The sequence below is a fragment of the Eubalaena glacialis genome, chromosome X (assembly GCF_028564815.1).
Source record: "Eubalaena glacialis isolate mEubGla1 chromosome X, mEubGla1.1.hap2.+ XY, whole genome shotgun sequence".
In the NCBI taxonomy this organism is placed as follows: Eukaryota; Metazoa; Chordata; class Mammalia; order Artiodactyla; family Balaenidae; genus Eubalaena; species Eubalaena glacialis.
In genome coordinates, this window is record NC_083736.1 from 82446696 (window position 1) to 82463186 (window position 16491).

General features: G+C 36.7%; 1 pseudogene; it reads left to right on the forward strand.

Annotated features, from left to right (window-relative positions):
* Nucleotides 1-2946: 2946 nt before the first annotated feature.
* LOC133082550 (small ribosomal subunit protein mS38-like) lies at nucleotides 2947-3543 on the forward strand (annotated as a pseudogene).
* The last annotated feature ends 12948 nt before the right edge of the window (nucleotides 3544-16491 follow it).

Here is a 16491-nt window from a genome sequence, read left to right on the forward strand (position 1 = left end):
AAGAAATGAAAAAAATTAACTTATAATTAAAGGTATGATTTTTTAATGTTTTTGATGGATAGAGGAGAGGTCAGATTTTTAGTCATGTGCATTCTATTAAAAGAAGACTTTAAAGACATAATTCTGTACTTGTTGTGACATTCTGTAAAATCAGAAAATATTTCTATACTCCAGTTTAACCCTTAAGGGTCAAGTGCATGGTCAAAAGAATGTCAGTTCATGTCAATGTTAATGATATAAATGTCTCCTACTTCACTTTTTAGTGTTTTCAGGGGTTTTGTTTTGTTTTGTTTTGGATTGGAGGGGAGCTTCAAATATATGCTTTATATGCATTCCAGCAAAACTTGTGTGACCAAGTGATGCACAAACGTTGTTTTCCAACTGCTCAGTCTTCTTCACATGGAAATATTCAAACACAGAGATGTAACTTGGTATCCTAAAACTACCTCAACACTTAGACATTTAAAGTTGCTAGTTTATTAGTGTTTTTAAAGGATCAAAAGTGTTAATTTATTAGAGAGAAATGTATTTAATTCTATAATACATCACACTTAAATTATATGAACAGTCAATAAGAGTAGAAGGAGTATGAGTGAGTAACCTTGAATTTAGCATTACAAGCATGCAATATATTTTTCCTTTAATATGACTAATTCTCAGACATAATAAAAACAAACAAAACTCTCAGTAGCTGAACTAAAAGTTCAGGGTTTCAAAAATTGGCTATTTGGCTTAGAAATGGAATGTAATTGAACCTTCTGTTTCAAAGAAATGTAAAACTAATGTTGGGTGAGAAGAACCATGGCCTCTCCACTCACAACATGAGCTTAACTCTGAGTAACCAGCCACAACAGATTATTGCTAGAGGACACTAAGAACATAAAGTGACTCCCACACAATTGACACAGGTATCCAGGAGCTACTGAAATTTGAACGTACAGCAAAAACACCAACAAAAACCCTCCAGCACTCCAGATTTCACACTAAGCAAAAGTATCAGCAGACCCACTGCTGGAAGAACTTGAGGCCTGTCGTTCAATGAAGGTAGCCATTGCAACAATAAAACCCAAACTGAGCTCAACTCTGGATAAGATTGAATCAATCTGCCCCAACCCTCCTCCTTGGATCTGCACATATGTGCACACACATACACACACTAAAGACACTAAAAGACTTGACAAATAAAAACACATTACTTTTCATTAAGTTGTTAAACAGATATACTTGTAACAGCAGGATGATATGACATGTTTTTTTAACACAATAACATTTAATGTCTGAGCATATGTTATGCGAGCATACTTTTTGGCTTTTGTTCCATGTGTACTCTTGCACATGTTATGGGCAACTCTGGAATTCAGGAAGTAATATGGCACCGATACTTAGCATGTGATTAAGGTAATAGAGTATGGCAGTTATTCACAAATTTTAATAGGCATCAAAATCACTTGAGGAGCATATTAGAAATGCAAATTGCAAAGTACTATTTCAGAAATTTAGTTTGTGTAAGCTATATGCTAAGAGTCAGGGATATGTTTTTCTCTCTCTTAACTCCAGTGTATAGAATTGTGTTCTATGCTCACTTCATGGAATACTGTCATCACAGCCCTATGTTTGTTAAAAGATAATTTTAGCAGGTTTTATTCTTCATCCTTCTCCAACTTATTTTTCCTCTCCCATAGACATACACTTTTATGTTTTTGATATATGTCTTTCCAATCCATCTTGCATACCATCTCTATATTTATATCTAGATAGTAAATAAACAGATAGATCTGTGGAAATATAAAGTTTTGTTTTTATGTGTTTTTTAAATATGGTATTCTGCTTTATTTTATGTCTTACTTCTTCACTGCATATAATTCTAAAACTTATGCATGATTTATTGTGTAATTTTAGTTTAAAGTGCATTACAATCCATTGTATATACATTTCATGCATTCATTCCACTATAGATGGGCACCTAGGTTGTCTCCAACTCTCTGTTACCACAAGTTAAACTAATGAACAAACTAAAACATAGCTCCTTATGCACCTGGCAAAAGTTTATTTTATTTATTTTTTAATATATTCCCCAGTCATGGAATTGCTCAAACATAAGCATCTTCAATTTTACTAAATATTGCTATAGTGCCTCAAAACATCCACAGCAGCTTAAATTCCCACTGACTGTATATGAGGGTTTATGGTTCCCCAGATTCCTACCAACATTTCAAATTATTTGATCCTCTAGTTTTGCCCTCTAAAATTCTAAGGTGACATGTTAGTGACACTTTATTTTTAATCTCTCTAATTACTGTTGAGGTTGTGAAAACTTAATAAACAAAAAACTTAATTAGAGTCAGGTGACCAGAAGGGAGAGCTCTCACACCATGTGATGATTGCAGAGCCCAACAAAAAGAAGAAAGACTCCTCTTCTTTCCTGGCAAGGACTCAGCCAATAAAAAGCCATGGACGCCTTGTAAACTATAACTCCCCCAACTTCTTACTTCTCTCTATAAAAGTGTTCTCCCTCCTTGCTCTGCGAGGACTTGCACTGACTCTATATGGTTGCAGACTCCTAAATAGCAGTTCTCTGTTGATGCAGAACAAACCCATTTTTCCTGGAGAAAAATCTTGCAGTCTATTTTTTTTATGTCAATATTTTGGTGGCTATACGGGGACCAGAGAAGACCCTTGAAGGCTCCATGGCTGGTGAGCAAACAGGTGCAAAACCCAAAATTAGCGGCAGCGAAATGGTCAGTTGAGTCTCCCAGCCGCGTCTAGGAAAAGTCGGTGTGAGGCTGCGGTGCGTGGGCTCCAGGGACAGCCGAGGCGGCCGCAGCCAGTTGGGGCTCGGGTCCTAAGACCGGAGCGTCGACACCACCCAACCGGTGGGCACCTCGGGGTGAAGCTAGGCTCAGGGAGGCTCTGCTGAGCGCCTGGGGCTGCCGCTATGCACAGACCATGTTCCTGGTGTGCCTGACTTCCCAGCTGCTCAGGGCTGTTCCCTGGGCAGGCTGCAGTGGGCCCTGGCCTGTCTTTGGGGTGCTGGGAAGGCATGACTGCAGGCCTCGCTACAGTACACAACCAACAGGCCCAAGTGGGGTTGCCTCCCTCCCTGGCAGGTGGGTCCACGTGTAGCTTGAGGAGATGCGGGTCCCCAGGAAGATGTCCATCAGCCCCCTGGAGAGCTGGCTGACCGTTCGTTACCTCCTGCCCAGACTGGACGCTGGGGCCCCAGGGACTGTGTCTCTAGCTCAACTCTATGAGTGTCCACCAGCCAGGTGGGGGAAGGGGTCGAGCAGAGTGGTAAGGAGGTCTGGGATGCACCCCAGATACAGTGCAAAAATGTGCTCAAGATCCACTGGCAGAAGTGGAATCATCACAAGTAACACAAGCTGGTCAAGAGGACCCAGTTCCTGTGGCAGAAAGCCAGGGAAGGACACCTGAACCGAAAGCAGATGAAGTTGGAGAGACACCTGAGGTGCATCTGGCAGGAGGCAGGACTGAAGGAAGCACCCAGATTGGCAGACACCCAAGATCTACCTGAAGGGCAAATGAGCCTTGTGTGTCTCTCCCCCAGCCCTGTTACTGCTGATGACTCATTGTAATAAATATTCAGAGAACTCAGCTTAAAAGAAAAACCAAAAAAAAACCCCAAAATTGAACTCCAATAGCTCACTGCTTTTCTTGCCAACCTCGGAGTTTGAAGGTATGTCTTTCTACTGTGTCTGAGCTCATGCCTTCTATGCATTTGAAGCTTTCCAGGATTTATTCAGGGTCTATTTAAAGGTTTCTTTTTTTTTTTTCTGGTTAAGACTTTGTTCTGTATTGAAGTACTCATATGGCACTTTGGTCTGATCTAGAGATCAGACTGTTTTAACTGAAACTGGCCAACCCCTGGCCCGTTCCCTTTGGAAACAGGCTGTTTCTCCTAAAACTGGCTAGCCTTCAACCCTTTCTTTTAGGAAAAGGGGTTGTTACAAAAAACTGTACCAGTTTCTCAGCATTAGGCCTATTCTTTTGGATTAGGGGCTGTCCTATGGAAATGGGCTGGAAAGCCTTTGGCCTGGCTCCTCTGAGACCAAGCTGTTTTCTTAGAACTGGTAGGTATTATGTTTGCAAGCTGTTTGAGGTACAAGCTGTTTGAATTGAGCTGTTTAAGCTGTTTGAAAATTATTCTTTTATTCTAAAGGAAATGAGATTCCAGTCATCTAAATATTTTGAGGATGTACCCCCTATAGGGCTTCCAGACAATTTTATGTTTAAAAACCATGGCCCTTCCTCATGTGCTTTCTAACTAAATGAACCAACCTGACCAAAGGCAATTTACAATACCAATGGCCATTATGGAGAACTTTCAAAATCCCCAAACTTAAGTTCCTTAAAACCAAATTGGACTACAACAGCTCAAAAGTTTCCAAAACTGAGTGACTGCTTATTTCTATTGTTATTTTGAGGTTTTCCAATATTACCAAAAGTCTATAATTCCCTTTCTGCAAAATACGATTTTAAAATTAACCAAGGCAGGGCTTCACTGGCGGTGCAGTTTTAAGAATCCACCCACCAATGCAGGGGACATGGGTTCCAGCCCTGGTACAGGAACACCCCACATGTCACGCAGCAACTAAGGCCGTGTGCCACAACTACTAAGCCTGTGTTCTAGAGCCTGCAAGCCACAACTACTGAGCCCATGTGCCACAACTACTAAAGCCTGCATGCCTAGAGCCTGTGCTCCACAACAAGAGAAGCCACCGCAAACAGAAGCCCACGCACCGTGACGAAGAGTAGCCCCTGCTCGCCGCAACTAGAGAAAGCCCGCGTGCAGCAACATAGACCCAACGCAGCCAAAAATAATTAAATAAATAAATTTATAAAAAAATAAATAATCACTTATTAAAAAGAATAAAGTAAAATAAAATTAAATGAAGCAAACATATAAATGAAGAAAGATAGAATGGCTCTGAAAACCTCAGGCTCTTATTCCATGGCTTTTTTTGTCTCAGGCTCTGACTCTGGTACCATCTTGACTTTCTCTTTCAGTTTTTTGTGGCCTAACTCTACACCCAGCATCATCTTCCTCCTTCCCTTCCTCCTCTATACCCTTAGTTTCCCCGATACTAATTCTCTCACTAAATTTCTTTTCTCTGAAACTCTCCCCACTTCCTTTTCCTCTGACTTTATCAGAACCTGTTCCTTAAAAATTAAGCCTTCTGATGATTCAGACGCTAAACCCTTAATTTCCTATATCCCTGGTCTAAAGCTGAACTGTGAGCCATAGTCAAAGATCTTCCCAAAGTAATCAAAATCCTCACAGATTTGCTGAGGAATTTAATATAGTCATTCAAACTTATCAACATGGTTTCTCTGACTTATATCAGCTAGTTTATATGTTTTGTATTATATACCTAATACAAAGGTCAGGGCAAGCATTGTATGAAAACCACTAACTGGAAAAATCTTGAAAGCTCTCTAGAATTACAAACAGGAAACCAGCCCACTATCTTATTATATGACCAGGCTTGAGCAATTGCTAGTTGACTTCATCAAGTAATTTCTAGGGCTTTTCCAAAGCCTGCTGATTAGAACAAAATTTGGACTTGCACACAAAAATCTGATGAACCTGTTTATGAATATTACAATCAAATTCACATTGTTTTTTAAAAAAATTCTGGTCATCCTTCAGATGCTGATTCCACCCAGGTGGTTTTTAGCTCTATGTTTATTAAAGGGCTGAACCAGGACCTTTCCGTTCTAGTAAAAAGGCCTGGGATAGAATGGGAAACTATGTCCACTCCTGATTTAGTTAATCTGACAAACGAGCTCTCTTGTACTCTAGATGAATTACCTACAAGGAAGACCACCAAAATGATTAATCTTCAACTCCAGCAAATGAAGACTCATAAACAAAACCCAAAGCCTCCCAGTTTCAGCTATTATTGCAAACAGCCAGGATATTGGGACCAAGATTGTTACAAATTTAAGTGTTTTAGGCACCTTCAGCCCTCTAACCAGCCTTTCCAATGTTCTCCCAATTTTCAATGGTGTGGCTTCAAGGAACTACAGGAACACTTCCAAATCCTCCCTCTTAATTGGCTTGGAAAAACGTTACTCCAGATTGGGGATTAATCACTTCCAGTCCTAACTGACACCAGAGCCATACTCTTGGTGCTAAAATCCCCTACTAGCCCCTGCCTGTGAGTACTAAAATAGTTTAAATAGTGGGAATCTCTGGTGAACCTCAAAAAGTTTCTGTTTCTGAACCTATTCCTTTTTGTTTAGGCCTTTTGAGAGATACACACTTTTTCTCCTTAGTTCCTCCACCCCTATCCATTTCTTAGGCCAAGACTTCTTAAAGTATTATGCCAGGATTTCTTTCTCCTGAAAGAGGGAAATAATGCTAGAACTTGACAATAGTCATCAAAATAACCAACCCGGTGAATTAAATAACTCTTTGACATCTTTTATTTGCTCCATCTCTGATGGTACTAAAGCTGATTCTGGAAACACTGAATATTTGTCCTTATTGAATAAGCTACCACCTTCCTAATGGGCAAAATCTTCAACCGATATTGGGAAAATTCACAGTGCACCTCTCATCAATATTCAAAAAGACCCCTCAAATCCTCTTCCCAGAATTAATCAATACCTTATAAGTATTCACAGTCATAAAGCCTATAATAGAAGATTACAAGTCTCAAGGTCTCATTATCCCTTATACTGGTCCCTTTAACACTCCCATTTTACTGTTGAGAAAACCTAAGTGCTGAAGGTGGAGGTTTGTCCAGGACCTCCAGGCAATAAACCACATTGTTATCCTTGACATCCTGTTGCTCCTAACATACATTACTAACATCCATTCTCATCAGAATTAAATTTATTACTGTAATTAATTTATGCAGAACATTCTTTAGTATTCCAGATAATGAGGCTAGCCAATGCCTTTTTGCCTTCACTCAGGAAAACAAACAAACAAAAAACAATTCACCTTGATATTAATGCTTCAGAGTTTTACTGAGAAACCTTATTTCTCCCAAATACTGAATGATGATCTACTAAAATAAAGTTCCTTAGATTTTCTACATTGTTACAATATGTAGATTATTTGCTCCTTTGATTCTTTGCTCACCTTCTTAAGCCTCCTCAAAGGAGACATCCACAGGACACCATCTACTTGCTAAATAAAGCATTTAGCCTTAGAGGGACATAAGGTCGCCAAAGAAAAATTGAAGCTTGCTCAAACCCAGTTTTGATACCTAGGTATCTAATATCAGAACAGGGGCTACATTTAGATCCAGATAGACTTCATGGTATCCCAAGGGTCTCAAAACCCAAAACTAAGCACTAACTGCAAAATTTCCTTAAGCTAGTTGTTTTTTTTTTTTTGCCAAAGTTGGATTCCAAATTTCTCTCTTATGGTCAAACTTCTGTATATTTTATTCAACAATAACAACCCCCACTCAACTGTATGGGAAGAACTGGATGACATAGCCTTCAAGGTCTTAAAGGAGAGTTTTATAAACCCACATGCTCTTGGGCATCCCAATGATCAGATTTCCTTTTTCCCTTTTGTATGTGAAAAGAAAGAGAATGCCCTTTGAGCTACTTACCCCAAAACACGGGGACCTGTAGGATATTATAGCCATCAACTGGACTCTGTAGCATGGGGAAAACCCCTTACCTTAGAGCCATAAAGGCCACTGAAATCATTGTTTTGGGATCCCCTTTAACCATTTTTGTATCTCATATAGTAGAATTTCTCCTGAATTTTCATCACACTCAACATATCTCAGTCAGCAGCCTCACCTCTTATGAAGTCCTTTTGTTAACTGTTCCTCACATAACTCTTTTATGTTGTAATAACCTTAATCCTGTTACTCTTCTCCTCTCTGTCGCCAATGGAGATCCTCACAACTGCTTCATGTTGACGGATGACCTCTTGGATTCTTGTAATGATCTACAGGAAATTTGTTTGGGTAACATTGACTTCTTTTGGTTCACTGATGATTCTTGTTTTAAAGGTGACAAAGGCAAATATTGTGCTGGGTGTGCTATTGTAGCCCCTTTGATGTTGTTCAGGCAGCACCTTTACCTATGGCTACTTCAGACCAACAGGCTGAATTATAGGCTTTTACACAGGCTTGTACTATAGCCAAAAAGAAAACTGCAAATATTTATACTGATAGTAGATATGTTTTTGGAGTAGCTCAATATTTGGGGGTGCTGTGAATGCAAAATGACCTCCTTATTCACAGTGGAAATAAAATTTGAAATGCCCCCTATGTTCAGGAATGTTTGAATGTAATATTTTTACCTGCTGCTTTGTTATTATTAAGATTCCAGGGCATGCTAAACTTGACTCTCTGGAAGCTAAGGAAAATCACCTTGCTGACATTTATGCAAGGAATGCTAGCCTTTAAGGGACCAAAAGCAGCCAAATCTCTGTCTTAGTTCAAAGGGATATTTCCCCAAATGATAACAGAAAAACTCGGTAGAGAACCCCAACAATTGGCCTCAGGAAAGTAAAAACAAGATTCAAAATTCAACAATTGTTGGTTTAATAAAAAGAGGAAGCTCTGGATCAAATAAGAGCCCAGTCTTGCTGGAGACTCTAAAATCCCCACTCCTCACCACTGTACATGTAATAAACCATTGGTCTACTAACAAAATAATAACCTTAAAGAATATTAGTGGGAAAACATTAACAAGGCCACAAAAATTGCCTACTTTACTTGTCCCACTTATCCAAAATTTAAACCAGGGAAGCCAGTTTGTACTGCTCCTGGACATTTTAAACTGTCTAATGGACAATTCAAGGTCTGGCAACTAGATTTCATACAACTTCCTTCATCTCATCGTTATAAATAAGTTTTAGTCATTGGTTTGTATGTTTTCTCACTGGACCGAAGCCTTCCCATATAGACAAACTACTGCCTTTTTCTGTGGCTTAAGTTCTCTTGGGAAAGATTGTCCCTACCTGAGAAACTCCTCTCAAACTTTAGAGTGATCAAAGAACCCATTTTACTGTCCAGGTACTTTGATAAGTCTTTTCCCTTTACCCAGTTTTACAACATTTCACTGCACTTACCACCTTCAATCCTCTGGTTTAGTCAAATGCACTAGTGGCATATTAAGACTCTAGTGGCAAAATTTTTATCCTCCAAATACATTGACTGAAAGTATTTCTATTGGTTTACTAAATCTTAGATTCACCCCTTCTGAAACTCATAAACTCTCACCCTTTTAGATAGTCACAGGAAGCCCAATGCACTTGGCTCCTGCTGCTTTTGCCACACAACTGATTAAAGGAGAGATACTCCAATATTTTGAAGCCTTAATTTCTTTTATTAAAAATAACCATGTTTTGTTAGAGCAATCTTTTAACAGTCCATTCTTGGGAGATAAAGAACTTAAACATCTCATCTTGCATCCAGGAGATTTTGTCTGTTGGAAAAGAAACTGCCAGAAGAACTCTTTTCAAACTCTCTGGAAAGGCCCCTCTCAGGTATTGCTAAACTACCCTTGTGCCACCAAACTTCAAGGAATAGACTCTTGGATTCACATGACACACCTGCATATCATCTGGTGACCTGAAAGTAAAGATTTCCCAGAATTGAAGCAGATGCTATCTCATGAGATAACTTTCTTAAAATATCTGCATCAGGCATGTTGGAAGTATGTAGCCAAACTTTGATGGTGGCATAACCCTTCAGATGATCTATAATTTTGATAATGTATAGGCTTTAAATGAAAAGTGCCTGAGAGTTCTCCCTCCTATTCTTCCTTGTTACTCAAATGTGACCTTAATAAGTTTCTATTCTGTATACTTTCCCTCTAATTTGAGACACTACACACAGGAAAGGTCCTTTCTGACATCGAGGAACAAAAAAGAAAAAGCCACTGAAACTACAAAGCTGACTCTTGATCAGTGATGATTTCAGAGAAATCTTGATGAAAAGGGAGGAATGTAAATAAATAAATAAATAAATAAATAAATAAATAAAAATCTCAATTTAAATAGAGTCAGGAGACCAGAAAGGGAAGCTTTCACACACTGTGACAATAGCAGAGCCCAAGAGAAAGAAGAAAGATTTAATCTCTTTCTTGGAAAGAGCTCAGCCAAGGAAAAACCATGAACTCTTTGTTTACTATAGCCCTCCCAACTTCATTTTTCCCTCCATAAAAGTGTTCTCATTCCCTTCTGTGTGGGGACTTTCATGTGGCTGGCCATGGTTGCAGACTCCCAAATTGCAATTTTCTGCTAATCCTGAATAAACCCATCTTTTCCAGAGAAATATCTAGAAGTCTATTTGTTTTAGGTCAACAAGGTTTAGCATCCTTTTGTATAACTGTTGGTCTTTTGCTTTTTGCCTTTCCTCTTTATTCATTCAATATTTACTGAGTTAGTATTTTGTGCCAGTCACTGCACTAGGCATCCAGTTATCAAACAGTGAATGGCTTTTTCATATCATTTGCTTATTTTTATGTTATTTTATTTTTCTATTGGATTTCTTGTCTTTTTATTGCTGATTTGTAGGAGTTTTTGCTTAATCTAGATATTAAACTTTTATTGGTCATAACATTATAAATTACTTTTCCCAGTTTCTTAACTATTATCTTTTATTTGATTTTCTTTTTGAATATACATGGAATCTTTATTTTTAAATAATACCTCAGATGGTTCCAATGGATAGGTGATCCATGGGTAAAAGCTGGAGAACTGTTGGGTCTGGACTTGTTCTCATGTATCTGTACTTCAGAAAGCATGGATATGAAAGTAATATATTTAGATGTTACTAACAAAATTTTGCTCTCTATTTAAAGAGAGCAGAATCTCTGGAATACCTAATACAGAGGATCCTGCACTATGAAATACTATTATATTTAACAAACTTCTCTCATATATTGAAGCAAGGACAGGTTACAACACAGCATGATGAATACTGTATTGTTTTCTAACCTCTAATGGAATCACGTTGCCTTTATAATCTGAGGACATGTTACTCTTTTAAATCAATTTGTCTCACTATAGTTATGTCATTAGCTTTACATATTTTTTTACAATAAGTGAGTATTCTGAAAAATGCTATAGCCTAATATCAGAAGCAGACAGAGTATAACTCTCTCAAAGGTTTATCAAGGCACCAGAAATCTTCATACTATTTTGTGTTTTATTGAATTACCACTATTTTTTCAGGCATAGTTTTATGTGAAGACTAAGATACAAATGCTTTTCTTTTGATACTTAATTCTGTTATAAAAGACCAATTTATTTTTTCCTTAGAAGAATTTTTTTTACAAAGGAAATATAATAGCTAAGTGGAAACTAAATATGATAATTAGATGGCAAGATTTCTTTAACTTACTTGTTTTTCTTATAGTCATTATCTGACATTAAAGTGTAAAGTCACCACTTCTTTCCATGAAAATAGGTCCCCATAATCAATCTCTTCGCCATGATGAATTTTTAAGCAATATATTTAAACAATACTTTGTGGAAAAAAATCCACTTGAACTTAGTAGAAAAAGCAGTTGAATACTATCAAAAATCTTGTTTGTATCTATTTATTGTTAAGTGATAAGTTTAACTGATGTGTTTACTCCTCTCCAGTTATTTTGGTAATGTTTATGCAAAGCCAGTATTTACTTTTTAAAGTTGTTTATTTAAGCCCTAGCTAAAGCTCCTTCAAGGTAAAAAAGATATCTTCACTACCAGATGTTTTAGATTAATCTCTATTTCTATCAGTCTACCATTAGCCTGACTGTTTCTTAGGGCAAGCAAGCAACAACAGTAGTACCAGCAACATGGGATCCCCCAGAAAGTCAGTAGCTTATAAAAAAATGGAACCAGTTTTTGTACCACAGAGGTCTTTGTCCTGAAATGCTGTTGAGACATTTAAGCATGTGTAGTTGAACAAAGGAATGCTTAATTTTTTATAATGTATTAGTTTTTTTTTCCATGTAACAATGTACCCCAATGCTGTGTGGCTTGAAACAACTATTTTAATTCATTTCTGTGCTGGTGAGCAATTTGAGCAGTTCTCAGTTGGGTGGTTCCCCATGGGCTCACCCTTGTATTTTGTCCTGCTGTTGGATTTCCCAGGACTAGCTGGTCTAGGAAACCCTGAGCTGGAGAGTGTCTCTATTCTATGTGGTCCCTCATCCTCCAGCAACTTAATCCCCAGGCTTATTCACATGGCAACTAGGCAAGGTTCCAATGAACAAATGAAAGCATAATAAACTTACAGCTTAAGCTCCTAACTGGAAAACAGTCCCTTAAACTGCATTCTATTGGCCAAAGCAAGTTACACTGAAGAGTGAGATTCAAAAGAAGGAAGAATAGCTTCTATCTCTTAATGAGAGAAACTACAAAATATGATTGCAGGAGGTACAAATAATACAGATGGGAATGAAGGATTGTGGACATGTTGCCCTTTATCACAGGAGTTAACAATTTTGGTCACTTTACTAGTGCAATAAACTTTACAATTTTTTGGTTGACAAAATATTTCATTCATTAAAAGACAGATAAACCAACTAGCAAAACAAGTATATGTATTTTTAAATGATAGGTATAGCTGGCTATCATTGTTAATAAAATCTAAATATGCCATCTGTTAGTATACTATATATTTCATATTTAAGTCTGACTTTCTAAATACACAATATTAAAATATTAATATTAAATAGAGATCAGTTTTGATGATTAATTTTATTATTGCTATTACTTGGTTCATAGTAATATAAAATCAACAAAAGCTTCAAATGCGAGGGACTATTCTAAGATAGAAGAGTAATTAAAACTGATTTTTAAGCAGGAATGTCTAAAAGACAAGCATTTCGGTGATTATTATATGATGACAAACAGGATACTTCATTAATCATCTTTTATTTCCCAAGAAGATGTTTTCTTGTTTTGTTCTTTTTTAATTCCACTTTTTTGTCTGAATAACTGTAGATCTGACTTTTTAGTCTATAAAAATCAACAGCAGACATACCCCTCTCTATTAAAAGATTGATTTCCAGAAACTTGGGACTATACTAAAAAAATGAAGTTTAGTGAGAAAAAGACCCATGTCTCTGGCATACATTGTTTGTCAGAAAACCAATGATATTTTACTTCAATGTTGAAAAGTAAGCAGGTTAACCTTGTTTCTAACCTGGAAACAAATTCAAAGTCATATCATACACTCCTGGGGGTACCCTGAATGAGTTAAGCAGGTAGGGTCCATGGTGAATTACTATAAAACATCACAAAGAAACCTTTTGCGGCTTGAAGTTGAGCTGGTTCATTTTGTCCCTCAATATACAGCAAGCAGAGAACCACTACTTTTTCTTCTACAAATCTTTTATAGATAACCAGACATTTACAGAATAAGCACTTCAAAACACTGGTAGACAAAACTGTTCAGAGTCAAGGATTTGTGACTTATGATTTATTTGAAGATAAAATAAGTTATCAAAGTCACTGAGATAATTTGCTTTTCTAAATACAAGTTTGAACATCAGAGGAAAAAATTCCTCTACGTTCAGCAAGAGACCATATATACAATGAGAATGTTTTCAGTCAGAGAAAATTGGAATCAAACATGGGCATTCCAAGCTGTTATATGTTCTTCACTGTTTACCATACATATTTAAGAACTAAGCATTATTTCAAAAATTTACTTGAAGCAGAATATTTCTGGATTGAAATTTAATGTGTTACTTTTTCTTGCATCTATGATTGGTTATTTCAGTTTATGAGGGCATGGTATTGGTGGTAAACTATTGTGAGAATTATTGAAATTCTTAAGAAAACTTAAGCCTGGTCAGCCATTTTGCAGAGAGATTGCAGAAATGAAGCAAGTATGACTGGATCAGTGTAAATAAATATCCACTACTAAAAAACAACTTAAAACTCATATCCTTATGACAGATTTTGGGTGGAGTCAGCTGGTTTTCATCTAGATAGCATAGCTCTCACTTGAAAGGCTATTTAAAAAAAAAATTAGCCATGGAAGTACTCATGTAAAGACTCTATCTGGATCACTGTTAGTGTTAAAACCTACCATTTGGTGTTATCTGGGATTATGCATTTCAATATGCTTTGAAAATTAGAAAATTATTTTTTAAAATGCAGAATAGTATCATAATAGATTGAATGTGAAAAATATATATTTATTTGGTGAAGCCACAAACTGTCATTTATAAAGCTTCATTTTATGTATTGTTTTCTCCTAAGGTAGAATAGTGTACTAGGAAATGTACAAATGGAAGTTCATAATCTTTTAAAACCCAAGCCTGCTACCTGTTGTTAAAAAGTGGTAATAACAGGACAGGATCATAAAGGAGATCAATGTTTAAGCAATCAGGTATTTTGAGTCAATAATAGAAGAACAAACCTAAAAGTAAATATTAATCCATATGTTAATTTTTGCTCCCTGCCTAAAGGATATTCAAGATGCTGGCACAAAAACAGACACATAGATCTCTGTAACAGAAGAGAGAGCCCAGAAATAAACCCACACACCCATGGTAAATTAATTTATGATAAAGGACACAAGAATATACAATGGAGAAAAGACAATCTTTTCAATAAGTGGTGCTGGGAAAACTGGACAGCCACATGTAAAACAATGATATTAGAACATTTCCTCACACCATATACAAATATAAACTCAAAATTGATTAAAGACCTAAGTGTAAGATCTAAAACCATAAAACTCCTAGAAGAGAACATGGATGGAACACTACATAAGTTACAGCAATATATGTTTAGATTTGTCTCCTAAAGCAAAAGAAATAAAAGCAAAAATAAACAAATGGGACTTAGTTAATATTTGCAAATAATATGACAGTCATGGGGTTAATATACAAAATATATAAACAGCTCTTACAATACAATATCAAAAAAAAAAAACATTCAAAAAATGGACAGAACACCTGAATAAACATTTTTCCAAAGAAAGCATGCAGATGGCTAACAGGCACGTGAAAGAAGCTCAACATTGCTAATTGTTAGAGAAATGCAAGTCAAAACAACAATGAGATAGAACCACATACCTATCAGAATGGCTATCATCAAAAAGTCTACAAATAACAAATTTTGGAGAGGATATAGAAAAAAGGAAATCCTAGTCCACTGTTGGTGGGAGTGTAATTGGTGCATCTACTATGGAAAACAGTATGGAGATGCCTCATAAAATTAAAAATAGAACTACCATATGGTCAAGTAATTCCTTTCCAGGGTATATATCCAGAAAAAATGAAAACACTAATTCAAAAAGAGAATGTTTAATTTTGTAAGAAACCAGCAAACTGTCTTTCAAAGTGTCTATATATTTTTCATTTCCACCAGCAATAAATGGTAGTTCCTGTTGCTCCATATCCTGGCCAACATTTGGTATTATCAGTGTTTTGGGTTTTGCCACTCCAATACGTGTGTGGTACGATATTATTGTTTTTCTAATTTGCCATTCCTTGATGACATATGATGTTGAGCACTTTTTATATGTTTATTTTCCATCTTTATATCTTTGTTGGTGAGGTGTTTGGCCCATTTTTTAAAATTAATTTTTATTGGAGTATAGTTGCTTTACAATGTTGTGTTAGTTTCTACTATACAGCAAAATGAATCAGCTATACATATACATATATCCCCTGATTTTTTGATTTCCTTCCCATTTAGGTCACCACCGTGCATTAAGTAGAGTTCCCTGTGCTATAAAGTATGTTCTCCTTTTTTAATTAGGTTATTTCCTTATTGTTGAATTTTAAGAGTACTTTGTGTATTTTGGATAATACTCCTTTATCAGATAAATCTTTTTTAAATATTATACCCCAGTTTGTGGCTTGTCTTCTTATTTCCTTGATAGTATTTTTCACAGAACAGACGTTTTCCATTGTAATGAAGTCAAGTTTATCAATTCTATCCTTCATGGACTGTGTCTTTCATGGTGTATTTAGAGTCAATTTTTTTTTTTTTTAACATCTCTATTGGATTATAATTGCTTTACAATGTTGTGTTAGTTTCTGCTGCACAAATAAGTGAATCAGCTATATGTATACCTATATCCTCTCCCTCATGAGCCTCCCTCCCTCCCTCCGCATCCTACCCCTCTAGGTCATCATAAAGCACTGAGTTGATCTCCCTGTGCTATACAGCAGCTTCCCACTAGCTATCTATTTTACACATGGTAGTGTATATATGTCAGTGTTACTCTTTCAGTTCGTCCCACCCTCCCCTTCCCTACCCCCCAGTGTCCACAAGTCCATTCTCTACATCTGCATCTCTATTCCTTCCCTGCCACTAGGTTCATGGGTGCCATTTCTCTAGATTCCGTATATATGTGCTAATATATGGTATTTGTTTTCTTCTTTCTGACTTACTTCACTCGTATGACAGACTCCAGTTCCATCCACATCACTACAAATGACTTAATTTTGTTCCTTTTTATGACTGAGTAATATTCCATTGTATGTATGTGCCACATCTTCTTTATCCATTCATCTGTTGATGGACATTTA